Here is a 14,255-nt window from a genome sequence, read left to right as displayed (position 1 = left end):
AAGGTACCATAAAGGCCTCGCACAAAGAAGTGGTGGCACAGACCTCTCCTCAACACCTTATTATGACTGAAGCACCTATTTGGGGGATAAAGACACTAATGTGAGTCACATATCAGAAGTGACGGGTGAGGTGAAGAGAAAACAGAGAGGGGAGGGAGGGGCTGCTGCTGGCAGGGCTGCTACTGGAAGGACTGGAAGGATAGAATAGAAGAGGGGGAATAAGAAGAAAGGCTAAAGGTGGACACGGTAGGGGAGATGTATGGGGTCATTACTAGGGTTCGACCAATATGTGTTTTTTAGAAAGCCAATACTGGTAATATTTTTCAGCTGCACTGCAAAAACTGACAAGCTGTCCAGTGATTTTAACTTGTTTCCAGACCTCCGCCAAGGAGGTTATGTTTTCGGTGCCGTTTTGTTTGTTTGTCTGTTAGCAGGATTACGGAAAAACTACTGGCCCAATTTTCATGAAACTTCCCCTTACGGTACAAGCATATATTGACATGTACTGAAAAATATAATGTAATATATTAAAAAATACATTTTAATATATGGAAGGAGTCCACATATATTTGACAATACATGCCAATATATTGTCATTTTGCTTCAAGAATATATTACAAAATATAATGAATGTACATCATAATTTTTTTTATTATTCAGATATCTTAAACATTTTGACAGGAATGTATCAGTGCATAAATGAAGGAAAATGCATTAATAATTCAGTCTTTTATTCACCATAGTGCATACAGACTTGACACTTAATACTGCAAACATGTATATTTACAACATTTTTTTTTTCCAACTTGTACACTTTCAAGTTAATAAATGTTTTAATCAACTCACCTCCCTAAACTCTATTGACATTAGATGCATTTTCTTTTTGTGACAATTTCATATACCGAGTACACATATGCCCTGTTTATTTTTAAGTATCACTAGGATATAAAGGGTTTACAGACAGTACTGCTATTTTTGAAAATCCAGATTATAATGTAATAATAATATAATATATTTTCTTCTCAAATTATCCATAATTGTTATTAACGTAGCTAAACTGAATCCTCGTGACATGCATGGCTTCAACTTCCACTCTGGTGAGTGGCGATGTCCTCATGTAACGTCAACAGGTGCTGCTAACCAATAGACCAATCAGGACGGTAACTATGGGTAACCAATCACGTACCAACCCGGAGGCTACGAGCACGTACGTGCGTAGCCAAATGAACGCAACCCGCCATCACGTCATCGTCTGTGTCGGTGAAAACATTAGCGAGTGCAAAGTGTTTCAAAGTCGTAGCCAATGTCGAAGTTCGCTTTAATTACATGGACAAACGGTCCAGACAAGGACGCCATTAGTATAGTAGAAAGCAAATGGATTGTGGATTTTGATCCCACGGATCTAAGTACATCTTATCTTGTTGAGTGCCGCACAAACACGAGGAAGCCCACCAATGGCTGGCCAGTTGAGAGCACGAAAGTACTTCAATTATCAGGTAAGATTGAATTTAGATTCTGTTAATGCCGAAAATATGTTTGTGAGCTGCATTTAGCTAGCATACCACTGGAAGGTAGGCTATAGCTAGCTAGCCAAAACTGCACACAACACAATGTTGATTAATGTTCTTGATGGATCATTTGTAACACCCAAAAATAGCGTCATCTGTGGCCTGCCACAATATCTGCACGGTCAAAAGTGGGTCAGTGTATAGAAATTGATCTAAATCGATCTCTAATGCGCCAAATGTACGGTGACCAGACGTCCCGGTTTCAAGATGGGTGTCCCGAGTCCCGACAAATATCTGTAAAACACTAAAATGTCCCGGTTTTCAACATTCACTACCAAATTGTCCCGGTTTTCACCACAATTAAAATAATAATAATAGTATTAAACTTGTTTTCAGCGCTTACATAGACGTTTATCATGTTCTGTCCCGCTCATTATTACCTAACACAATCAAAAAACATAAACAATGCACCACGCGTCTGAATTCAACACTGATTTGTCTGTATGTGTGTCAATCAATCAATGTGTCGTTGTCAAGGCTGTTGCTAGCAAGCCCCCAGGAACAGCTCTGGGCTGTGCGGCGATTTTGGTGTAGTGGCCAAGCTCGGTATTGCAAGTCACGTGATGCCATGGGGCCCAAAAAGACTTTTTCCCATAGAGATACATAGGAAAAGAAACGCCTGTAAAACTCCGGGAAAATTTTTCTGGGTATCGCACAAAGTCAAAATGGAGTCTTTGAATTATCAATTTTTAAATCATTGGGTCCATTTTTCTTTGGAAGCCACCAAGAGCCGTATAAAGCTGTATTTTCTGGAGCTCCGTGAACGCGCCTCTAGGCCACGGGAACGCTCCGTGCGCATTCACCACTTCTACTTCCACTGTTGACAAGCTATACAGCTAGCTGATTGTTAGCGGAGGCTTTTAGCTGTATGTGATCAAACTAGATCACATTAAACTCAACCTACACGTCCGCCGACACTTAGGTTTAACAGGCAAGACTTAAGAACAATAACGGATGGTTTCTATTTTGTTTTTGTTTCTCTTTTGATTAAATAGGTTGCTTGCAAGCTAGCTAGCTAACATTATAACACTGCTGTAGTTAACCAGCTACATGTAGCATATGCAGTTCTATGCACCTAGTTACTATTGTATATTTATTTACATCTCGAAATTCTCAGTTTACAGACTATGCCTATGTACTTTTCTTTATCCTATTAAAGTTATGAATATATTTGGGCTTTGATGGTTCTAATTTCTTTTACTGTCTGTAAATTTATTTTTAGATGTCCAATTTGAGTTAACCTGCTTGAGTTACTGATAATGTCTATTATGTAAATGGAATTGAGTCTTCTTCCAACCAGGTGTGTTTCTGGGCACTGCATAGGGAGATCAAGCTGATAGAAATTTTGCTATGACAGAGTCTAGATAGTATAACACTTGCAAACTCAAGTAAACCTTGGTGTGACACCAAACAAACCTAGAATATTCCCAATGATAATAATTTAACAGATTTTTTTTTTCACTAGCAAACCTTGCTAGTGAAAAACTCTTCATACACTGTTTATATAGGACTGTGTTTGATCAGAGTACTAATATTTATGTCATGACTAAATGTTGTGAGGTGACCCACCTTTGATCCAGTGTAATTCAGTCCCATGGATTAAATCAATACATGCAGCAGAATAATGATGGCTACAAGTAATATTATCTCTACATTGAGGCAACAGCATGTTTGTTAACTTGGACTATGTGGTCTAGATGTGTGGCTTTAGTCAATATTGTCAGAAATTACTCACAAGGAAGAGACATTCAAAAAATGTATCAGTGTATATTCTGTAAGACTTGTATAAATAAAAACACTGTTAGTAACATAATATTGATATTTGTGACTAGAAAAACATAATGCTGGTAAAATGTAATAACCAAGGTAAGATGGAGAAAAATAATTTGAGGATAATGGACTACAGAGTGATGACAAATAAGACTTATTTAAGAGATGATCCAAGACAAACTGTTATATGCAAAGTAAACATTTATTTCAAAATACGTTCCATTCTACATGTTCCATTTTATATGGGTGAAACATTCTCAGGAGTATCAAGCATTACAAGACAAAAAAAAAACAAAAACAAAAACACAATCATCTTTGAACTGGAACACTAGTTTATAACAGGTGGATATTTAGACAGCCTCGGTCCACAGAGGGCAGCTGTAATATGTCAGTACAAGGTAAGATTCAGTAAAAGCAAAGGGTTAAGAAATCTAGTAAAGAAAGAAACTAGTGAAAAGGCCAGAACACATCATAAATAAGTTAATTTCTTTGGGAGCATTTTCCAGAGAAGTGTCAGTGGTTCTTGAAGAGCAGGAGTTTCTGTAACAGAAGAAACTGCAGTAACGTTAAGTATCTGCGGCTCAGTGTCTTACAGAAAACAGTTAGCATACATCATGATGATGATTACAGCACAGGGTGAAAAGTACTTAATTTGTGAAGCACTGGCTCCAGTAGAGGTGAAAAAGGTGCTACCAAGTCATTACTATCTGTGACCGATGTGAACCATCTCACATCGAAAATGCTCTAAATTAAGTTCAAAATAAATCTCCTCACCTGGTTAAGCAAGTAAACCCTTGACATGGACCTGGCTAGCGATGTGTGGCATGAACTTGACTCCCTGTGAGAAACACAAGACAACGTTCAACACAACAAGTGGAGCAACACGAGTGGAGCATAAATCACAAATGCAAAGTTTAGTCTATGATCTAACGTTAGCGAACATTTCTATCTTTAACTAAGTTAACTTGCCTGATGTTAACCCATGGATGTGTTAGCTGACTCCGTCTCATTATGCTAACCGTTATTACCAACGTTAGCTTAGCTCAACTTTATACAGACTGAATCACTTCACATCGGATGTAAGATTTATACAAATAAAGCAAATGTTCTGTGATTGAATAAATGATAGAGTCATACCTGGACGATGGTTTCCCCGAAGAGCCGAGTCTGCAGCAGCAACAGTCAATCAGAACCTAGAACCTAGAAAGCTGCACATGAACGCGCCGTCGTCACGGTCGCTACGAGAACGGCACTAGACTCGTTCATGTGGGATAGGCGGGACCAAGAATTTCATAATTGTGTAGTAATGGTCTTACCTTGAAACATTATGTAGTCTCTGGGTCAGTAATATTTTTCAAAATTGCCCCTTGGTTTTCGCTGCTTTGCTGTGGCTAATGTTGGCTTCAAAATGGAAGCTGTGTGTGTGTTTTAGGTCAAGCTTGGGGATGATAGCGATGTTACAGTATCATCACATTGTTGGGAGACTGCTAAACGGCAGGCAACAGCAAGTGGGATGTGCTCCTGAAGTGCTCCTGAAGTCCAACCTGACCGGCGGGAAAAACAAGATTGACCCTACTGCTGAACGCAGAGAGGCACTTGATAAAGAGAAGATAGATACATTAATCGGTAAGTGTTTCACTGTAACTACTCAGGTAGTGACTTTGCTTATAATATTTAAATCCAGAATCCAGCACAAATTGGTGTCTTTTTGTTTCAACGGTTCAACCGTACCTTCATCAGGAACAAGCACAGATCCACGGCAAGTATGTTCAGTTCAAAGCACTGAAGCACTGTGACACAATAATTCCAATAACATTACTTAAATACCACAAGGTAATAACATTACCTACTGTTAAAGTTTGTAGGGCAGAATACGCATTATCAAGTTACTGTTTATAAATCCCCTTACTAACAATTTTAAGATTCACTTAGGTCAATTTCTCTACATTGGCCAACTTTAGATTTTGTGTCTATCTATGGTAAACACTGCATCTCTTAGTCAAAGCCGCCCTCCAGAGGCCATCTCACGAAGTGATTATGTCATTATTTCTGAGCCATAAATCTTCACCTTATATAGGTTACTTGAAGCCCCTCCTATGGAGACAAACCATAATTAATAATCAATTATTTAAACAAAGCATCAAATGTTTTGCAAGATCCAAAATTCTCCAATATACTGTATATAATATTCCATAATATTTCATTTCACCATTAGGCCTATAATGATTTGAAATGTTCCGTTCTCCATCTGATACATTGAAAAATAGGTCTTTCCTTTTACCAAAATGTCAAACGCCAATTCTGGTAGCCCTTCCAGTATGCCTGAGAAACCGAGTAGCATACAAAATGCTGATTGCGCCCTCTGCTGTACAGACTGTGTATTGGGTGGTGGAGGTATAGGCAAAACCATTTGTGATTACTATAGCAGCAGAATAATAGAATAGAATGTAGCTCACACCACAATACGTTTGATTCAACATTTGATTCAGAGCAAAAAAAATTGGAAAACCTTTTTTTCCGTTTTCCAAATTTTTTTTTTTTGCTCCGAATCAAATGTTTTACGGTCACGATTCATCTCGTAGTTGGTTGGCTTGGTTCCAGGCTTAAAACTCTTTATATAAGGATTTTCTGAAACGTCAATAGAGGAGTGAATGGGAAATTCACTTCCTGGAACCGGAGCCGTTCAAAAGTGGGCGGTCACTGTTGAGCTCTATGTGACTTCTTTCAAGAAATTATCATAAAACAATGAAGAAACTCTTGAAACAAGAAACATTCTCCAAGACAATTTCACTTTTACCAAATAAATGTCCTGAAACAAGTTACATTCTCCGAAAAAAAGTCATATTTGTTGAAACTGGTAAAATTTTCTGCCAGTGCAGTAAGATGATTTCACCAAAAAACCCTAAAATAAGCTTGATAAGTCTGGATACAAGAAAAAATAACTGAACAAGTCTGTCAGTTTTTGCAGTGTGATATTTTATGCCGATATTCAATATCTTTAAATTTGATGATATTTTTTTATCTTAATTTTATCCTTGTCAGGGTGGAAACGCCTCTGAAACTCTAGCATACATTACTGATTTAAATGAAAAAACATTGAGAAAATGATTACTGAAAAATTAAATGAATAAATAAAATAAAAGGATTTCCAGACTGTTTCTCCGTAGCTGTGACCAGGAAGGAACCTCCATCATATCAAAGGTAAGCGACATAACTGACCAGTATCCGCTATTTAATAAAAGGCCAATATTGGCCCAATATATCGGCCTAACCTTAGTCATTAAATAGGTGTGTGTGATTGTGTGTGTGTTAGTGTGCCCCTACATGTTTTTTTTTTATATATAGTTTATTTGATAGGGACAATGCAAATTAGTGTCCAACTCCTGTTCCTAGTTAGGCTTTTCTTAAGAGAAATAAGAAAAAAGAAGACAATATCAAGGTTATATATAATTATAGAGCATTATTTAAAGAAGGGGGAAAAAAACAATAAAATAATCAAGTCATTATTGATGAGATAATTAAAAATGCATACATTTTGGTATATGTGTGTGTATTGTTTGTAAGATTATCAATAATCCAAGCATTGAATTCATTCAGGGATTGTATTTAAATTGCTGCTTTCTCTTCAAGGAGGAGGAACCTATTAGGATGTATAGGGGCAAGTCACCATTGTGGCTCAGTGCCAAAGGAAGTTATTCAGCTGTATGATGCAGGCTCATTATATGCATTAAAACACCTCAAATGGTGTGTGTGTGTGTGTGTGTGTGTGTGTCCTTTGTGACTCTCTCAATCCTATGTATGTATTGACAACACTCTGTATGCCGCCAACCCTATTTTCCTCTGAGTCCTCAGTCGTGATTACAAATGCGATTAGGGACGCTGAAAGATGACATTTGCAAATTAAAAAGCCAACAAGGCATCTCTATTACAATGCCAGTGTAAACACAAATTATCACATTACCGCTTCCTAGCTGTGCTTTATAAGTGCAGTCTCTTCTGTAATTTCACATCTAAGTGCTCTTCATCGCGACGGCGCACTGTGCTCAGTTGGACTCCAGATACATCAAAATTTGCTTTCTTCAAAATAGCCCTGTCTCAAATCATATAATCAGTGAAGTGAAACCGTCAATTTAAGTCCCCCATTTCCTCCAGAAATGTCACACCATCTCCAACCAGCAATCATGGTTTTCGATCAGAATGGTGTATTTTGCACACTTGAAAAACTCATGTAGACAGGGTATGTGCCGTGAGTCGATGCTGTAAGATGTCTCACAATGACATTTTTCCACCTTTGCTGATTGTTTGATTTTCAACACCTGCATACTACATTCTACTTGAGTCCTGACCCCAAACACTCCATTGCTTATGGAATTGTGCTGAAAGAAAGCTTTGAAACAAGGCTTTCTGTGGACTCAGATTGGACTGTTCAGTAAAAGGTAAGGCAACGTGAAGTAGGATGCACAGTTAAAAGTCAAGCAACACAGCGCAATGGAAGTGTTGAATGAATGAATTCCCCACTGTACTAAAAGAATTGGGCAAACACCTGTATATAAGACAGCAAACATCAAGCAGTATCCATAACATCCATAGATATAAGAAATTCACCCTTTTTCCAAGAAAAATTGAACTACCACCATCAGCGTGAGATTTCTATCTCAGGTTCAAAACTTCCAGCATTACCTCTCAGTTTACCTCATGGATCTTTTCTTTTCTTTCTCTTCTCTAACTGCAACTGCGGTATAATGGTTTAAATCTGTCCTTCTGAAGTACAGTACACCTTTATTATAATGCTTTCTATGGTTTCACCCCCTGTTCTTTCAGCCATTCCTTGCATCATTAAATTCACAATATACTAATGAGATCTGATGCTGGGACTTCAGAATCAGAATCCTTTTATTGGCCAAGTATATTTGCACATACAAGGAATTTAGCTTAGTGGTTGCTTGTGTACTTGTTAAAGACATAATAAAAATAATAAAACACAATATAAAGAAATAAAAACAGTATATAAAAAAGAGAAACAGTATATACATATATATATAAAATAGTATATAAACAACCCAAAAAACAGACAGAAGAGACAGTAGAAGAAAGAGGTCAGAAACAAATACAGAATATATTATTGCATTGTAAGTAATTCACTGTAGTAATTGCACTGTTGAATATTGCACTATGTTGGATAAAATAAATAAATAAATAGATAACAGTTGGTGGTAGTGGTGTGTGGTAGTGATGGGGGCGGGGCGGGGGGGAAAGTGCAGTGTAGTAGTGATTAAGCATTTAGGAGCTTTATTGCATGTGGGAAGTAGCGGTTCTTGTGGCGGGTGCTTTTCCGCCCTTCTTCTTGACCTGGATGTGTAGAGGTCCTGAAGGGTGGACAGGTCACAGCCAATGATCCTCTCCGCTGCTCTGATGACCCGTTGCAGTCTGGCCTTATCCTGGGCATTGGCCGACCCATACCAGACAGTTATTGAGGAGGAGAGGATGGACTCAGTGATGGCGGTGTAAAACTGGACCATCATCGTCATTGGCAGGTTGAATTCCCTCAGTTGCCTGAGGAAAAACATCCTCTGCTGTGCCTTTTTTGTGACGGTGTTGTGTTCCTCCCATTTCAGTTCTCGGGAGACTGTGGTTCCCAGGAACTTAAAGGAGTCCGTCATGGACGCTGGTGAGCCCTGGATGATGATCGGGGAGGGGGAGGGGGGGCTTTTCCTGAAGTCCACTATCATCTCTACAGTCTTCAGGGCATTTAGCTCCAGGTTGTTTTGACGGCACCATGAAGTCAACTGTTCAATCTCCTGTCTGTATGCTGACTCATCGTTGTTGCGGATGAGGCCGATCACTGTCGTGTTGTCAGCGAACTTCAGGAGCTTCACAGAGGGATCACCGGAGGTGCAGTCATTGGTGTAGAGAGAGTAGAGGAGAGGAGAGAGCACACACCCCTGTGGTGCTCCGGTGCTGAGGGTCAGGGAGCCGCTGGTGTATTTTCCCAACCTGACCTTCTGTGGCCTGTCTGTGAGGAAGCTGGTAATCCATCTACAGATGGGTTCAGACACGGACAGTTGGGAGAGCTTGGAGTAGAGAAGCTCCGAGACGATTGTGTTGAAGGCGGAGCTAAAATCCACAAACAGGACCCTGGCATATGTCCCTGGAGAGTCAAGATGGTGCAGCAGTAAGTGTTTTGTATCAATTGCTCCAAAAGGTTGCATGCTACTGATGATAGCCATGTTTTCACACTACTAGTGTATATGGATGACCTGTGGTGGTGTGTCATTGGAACACCATTGAAAAATGCTAAAGTAGGAACGCTGGACACAGCTGGATTTTCTGTTGTGCCCTGAAGATCATCCATGGATTTGCAAACAAAGTGTTGAGTCAGACTGTGTGACTGTCAGAAGATGTTTGACTCTCATTGTGTTAATTGTGGATGGCTTTCTTAGGATATGTGCAACCATGTTAGATTAGTAGACTTTGCTGAGTACACAGAACATATTTTTTAGGACCTGGGATATTTATAAAGGGTGGCAGGGGAGTGTCTAATGGGTGGCAAGGGCCACCCCTGAAATCTGATTGGCCACCCCAGGTGCCACCCCAAAATCCTGAGTTGTGACGGCCATGTTCGAGGTGGGACAGCATTTCTTTTCTTTCTTTTTTTTTTTTAAACTATGCTTCTGTGTTCCAAGAAACCAAGAAACATACCTTACAGCCATGGGGAGCAAAGAGAAGACTAAACCAGGGATCTTTTAATTTTACAAAAAAAGGATGTCTGACCAAACTATATAAATGGCAAAACTAAGCTAAGCATCCATAGCTATATGAAGCTATGGATGCTTGAACATTATTTTGGATAATTCTGGCTATTTTCACCCTGGGCCTTGTGTTCAAAATTTCATCACTTTCAATTTCTCACTGTAGAGCGTTCATACCTCCAGATCGCCGGGAGCACTGCTGTCCAATAGGTACGCTATAAACACACAGGGAAAACACACTCTCCAACTGCTCCAACAAAAACCGATTAAAACACGTCCTTTCAACACAACAACACCCACACAGCATTGGGACCTGCCTACATCCTTCCAAAATGCCGCGCTCAGTGCCACCCCTGCTTGAGTCTGTGCCCCATCTCGGCCACCCCACTCAAAATGGCCTGGACACACCACTGAAGGGTGCATTACATGAAGTTTTGTCTGGGGCAGGGTTTGCATTTGTTTGGAGATATCGTCCAAGGTTTAATGAGCCTCTTTGCAATTTTGAGGTTGAATTATTTAGAGGGAAGTTCAGAAGTATGTTGCAGCTTTAGGTGAAAGTGAAGCTCAGTAAAAATGCGATGCAACACTTAACAAAAGTGCAAACAGATGTGAAAGAGCGCTGGTGTACAAATTTCTGGATTGTTGGCATGAGAGTTCTGGGTATGAATCCTGTTTGCTTGTTAGTTTTTTTCTGCTGGCTGGAAGGTTGTTCTACTGCGACAGTTCCAGTGTTGAAACAGTGAGTGTAGAAGTGCTGAAGACAAACGCTGTCTGTGAAAGACTTTGGTTTCATCTTTTCTGTTGTCAACACTTTGGCTAATTGGAGCATTCTCCCAAGTAACCCGCTTAACACCGACACAAGATGACAAGCACAATGTTTATACCCCGGCTCTTTCCACTTCGTCAAAAGTAATTATCATCCATGGCTCTTTTGTTCCACATCTGCACTTCCTATCTGTTGATGGCACTATTATCAGAGCATCTATTATTTGCAGTTTTGCCAGCAGTGTTTTTTTTTTTTGCTTTTGGATGGAGGGCTTTTTTCATCTGGCTGTGGATGTGGATGAACGGGATTTTAATGTGGAGTGACTGGAGTAGGTCAGGTAAAGACAATAGTCAGCACTAGAGGCTAATTAGACCCCGGGAAAGCTGGCGATTTGCAAAACACACAGGGTCTCCCATCTAATGGAGTCTGATGGTTCAGTGGGAGGAGAGAAAATGGAGACGCCATCAGTGTTTCCTTTGATGAAAGAAATTACTTTCAGGGTAGAGACACAAGACCCCTTCTGAGCCTGGGTCTTTCTTCATTCGCTCTGTCGTAACACCTAGAGAAGTAATTCAATTTTCACCCAGCGTGAATTACTATTAACTGCAGTGGGGATGAAAACTATTACGCAACAAAATGAGCAGTACTTCCTTTGTTAGGCTGAGGCTGGCAACAGTCAATTAAAGTCACTGGTCATCTGTTGTCAACAGATCTCATATTACAGTAATTACTGTGAGGTGGACACTGATTCATCCAACATATTTAGTCCTGTAGTACACCAATACTTCCTTGGCTATCAGTGATTAGCAAAATACCATAGAGCTGAAACATCCTTCTTTTTCAGTGGTCATAAATTTCCTATTAATTTTCCCCATAGTTATTTTAGAAAATCCTGACATGAAGAGTTTTAACAAAGATTTGTTAATGTTAAATGTACATGAACATTAACTGCAGTAATTAATGTTGTTACACATGTTTGTTAATCATGTTAACTAATGTGTTTACTAACATGAATTAAGCATGAACATGAATAACACATTATTCACATTAGGTAATGCTTGTTGTGACTTAATCACTTTAGTTGATGCCAGGATATGTTAAGTAATACATGAAGAGTTAGGGTTTGAATTTAGACAATACATTGGCATTAACAAACATGTAGAACAACATTACTTACTGAATTCATGTTAGTAAACACATTAGTTGTGTATAACAACTTTAATTCATGGAGTTGTTCATGTGTATTTAACATTAATTCATCTTTGTTAATATGATATATACTAACATATATAATAATATATGTTAGTAAATGCATTAGTTAACATAATGAACACTTAATGTAAAGTGTAACAAAAAATGTATGAAAAAAAAAAGGCAAGGGTACAAGACTGTGGACATAATGCTTTTAAGAGACTGCTCATCCCATACAGCATTGCAAGTGATGCCGTCTATTCCCTTTCTCTCATTTTCAACAGTAATACTAAATAAGATAATGATACAATATAATAATATAATGTGATTACGGATTCGTAATTGTACTACTTGCAATGCACTAAACAGTGACACGTGCATCAACACCTTACTATGCAGCACACCTATTTATGTTAGCTTCGACAAGGAGGAGCAGGGCAAAACTGGCCGTTTACACTTCGTCAATTGTTTTTTCTTTTTTGTATCTGAAACGGAAAACGAAAAAACGGCTCATGGTTTTGTTTCTCCATCTTTTAGTAGGTGTTAAATACGGTAAACAATGAACATTTTTGTTTCAGTCTTGAAGTGGATAATCTCATTAAAAAGACACCATGATCCGTTTTTTTGTTTTCCTGTTTCAGATACAAAAAAGAAAAAACAACTGACAGAACGTACATTGAATGCGTGTACCTTCGTATCAATCGTTTTACTCATTTAAATGCAATAAATAAAAAGGCGATTTTACTGCCATTTTGCTTTGCATTTGAGTTGACACCACAGAAAAGGAAAGAGCGATGTGCATTTTTCCTTTTTGCTTTTAGTTTGTCAAGGCAGAAAAGGAGTTAAGTGCTGTGGAGGCGTGGACAGGACAGCTGTGACTTCCGGACAGGACGGAGCTCCATTTCAGAGTAAAAGCCTTACTTTTACCGGTCTTAACTTTCTTAACTTGTCTGACCGTAGGTTTGAATAAACTACGCTATAATGTTTTTTAAGCTCCGCAGCTTGCTTTCTAACGTGAGTAGCCCTAGCTAATGTTAGCCTAGACAGGTAACAAGCTAGTGGTCGTTACATTACGACCAGACGTCAAGGAGCAAGCCAAGCACAACAAACTGGAAGAGCTTAGTTAGGATGAAGACAACGATGGATGAACCAACACTGAATAAATTACATTGAAGCTCCATGATCAGTGATGTCTTCATTTGTAGGACAGTGAAGATTAATTCCATTGTATTGATGGCAGGGTCTGTAAAAATAATATTTGATCTTATTTTCACTTTTCTGGAGGATGACAACTGAGTGGAAACCACAACCCAGCAAGTCAAGGTCAACGGGAGAAACCAGAACACCAAGCTGTTTAAACAGTAATGTATAGGACTAGGTAGATTTTGTTTTACTCTTGTTTATGTGTTACAGAATGTTATAATCTTGCAGAGATCTGACAGTTAAAACACTGAGCCAGTGACTTGGCTTTGTGTGGTTGGACTGTCATTTTGTTATTTGCAAGAAATCTTTGTTAGGCTATTTATAAGAAATCTGATCCCTGACATCCAATAGCTAAAATGTTCATAGTCCTAAATTATACAAATTAATAGGGTACATTTACTGAAGGCTGTGTCCATGGTGCTGTGTGAGTTATTTTTTAACTTGATTATATTCTTGAAACAATTTACAATTTACTAGCACACAAGCTGACCTTGACTACACATTTCTTTTATTTAGGCCCACATGGCTCTACTGTTGACTTTAATTAGCATAAATAATATTTAATAATTCCACAACTTTATAGAAATAATTACATTGCTTTGCCTGTATACTGGGTGCTGTATGGCCACTAGGGTTAATGGGGTAATGAAAGTGCTAGAGCTTTTTTAATCCCAAGGGAGGAATTCGATTTTCATCATGGCCCAACACAATACACACAGAAAAAAAGTTACAAAATCCAAACAAATAATAATGCAAAAATAAATCAACCATTCAACAAAAAATCGGTTGCTTTCTGGTCTGCTGAGTCTCTCAGCAGTTACTGCTGACTGGGGCAGCATTAGAAAACTTCAGCCTGTTTATCTATGTAATCAGAAGTGTAAAAAGTGAATGAATGGGAATAGAACAGTTTGTTGAGGCTCGGTCAGTAAATACACATCTGAACTGAATTGATTCAGTCTGACATACTGTGGTAAAAAAACTATTAATCCACTTAAACTGGAGGGGATA

The 14,255-nt window shown here is 38.7% G+C and overlaps 1 long non-coding RNA gene across 1 annotated transcript; it reads right to left on the bottom strand.

Annotated features, from left to right (window-relative positions):
* Positions 1-3,804: 3,804 nt before the first annotated feature.
* On the bottom strand, positions 3,805-4,568 carry LOC139911568 (uncharacterized). The gene is made up of 3 exons (XR_011784623.2): positions 4,476-4,568; positions 4,113-4,176; positions 3,805-3,878 (listed from the first exon to the last, which is right to left on the bottom strand). It is a non-coding gene; the product is annotated as an uncharacterized LOC139911568 (long non-coding RNA).
* Positions 4,569-14,255: the final 9,687 nt, after the last annotated feature.

This window comes from Centroberyx gerrardi, chromosome 6 (assembly GCF_048128805.1).
Source record: "Centroberyx gerrardi isolate f3 chromosome 6, fCenGer3.hap1.cur.20231027, whole genome shotgun sequence".
Taxonomy (NCBI): Eukaryota; Metazoa; Chordata; class Actinopteri; order Beryciformes; family Berycidae; genus Centroberyx; species Centroberyx gerrardi.
This window is presented reverse-complemented; position numbering and strand designations above follow the sequence as displayed.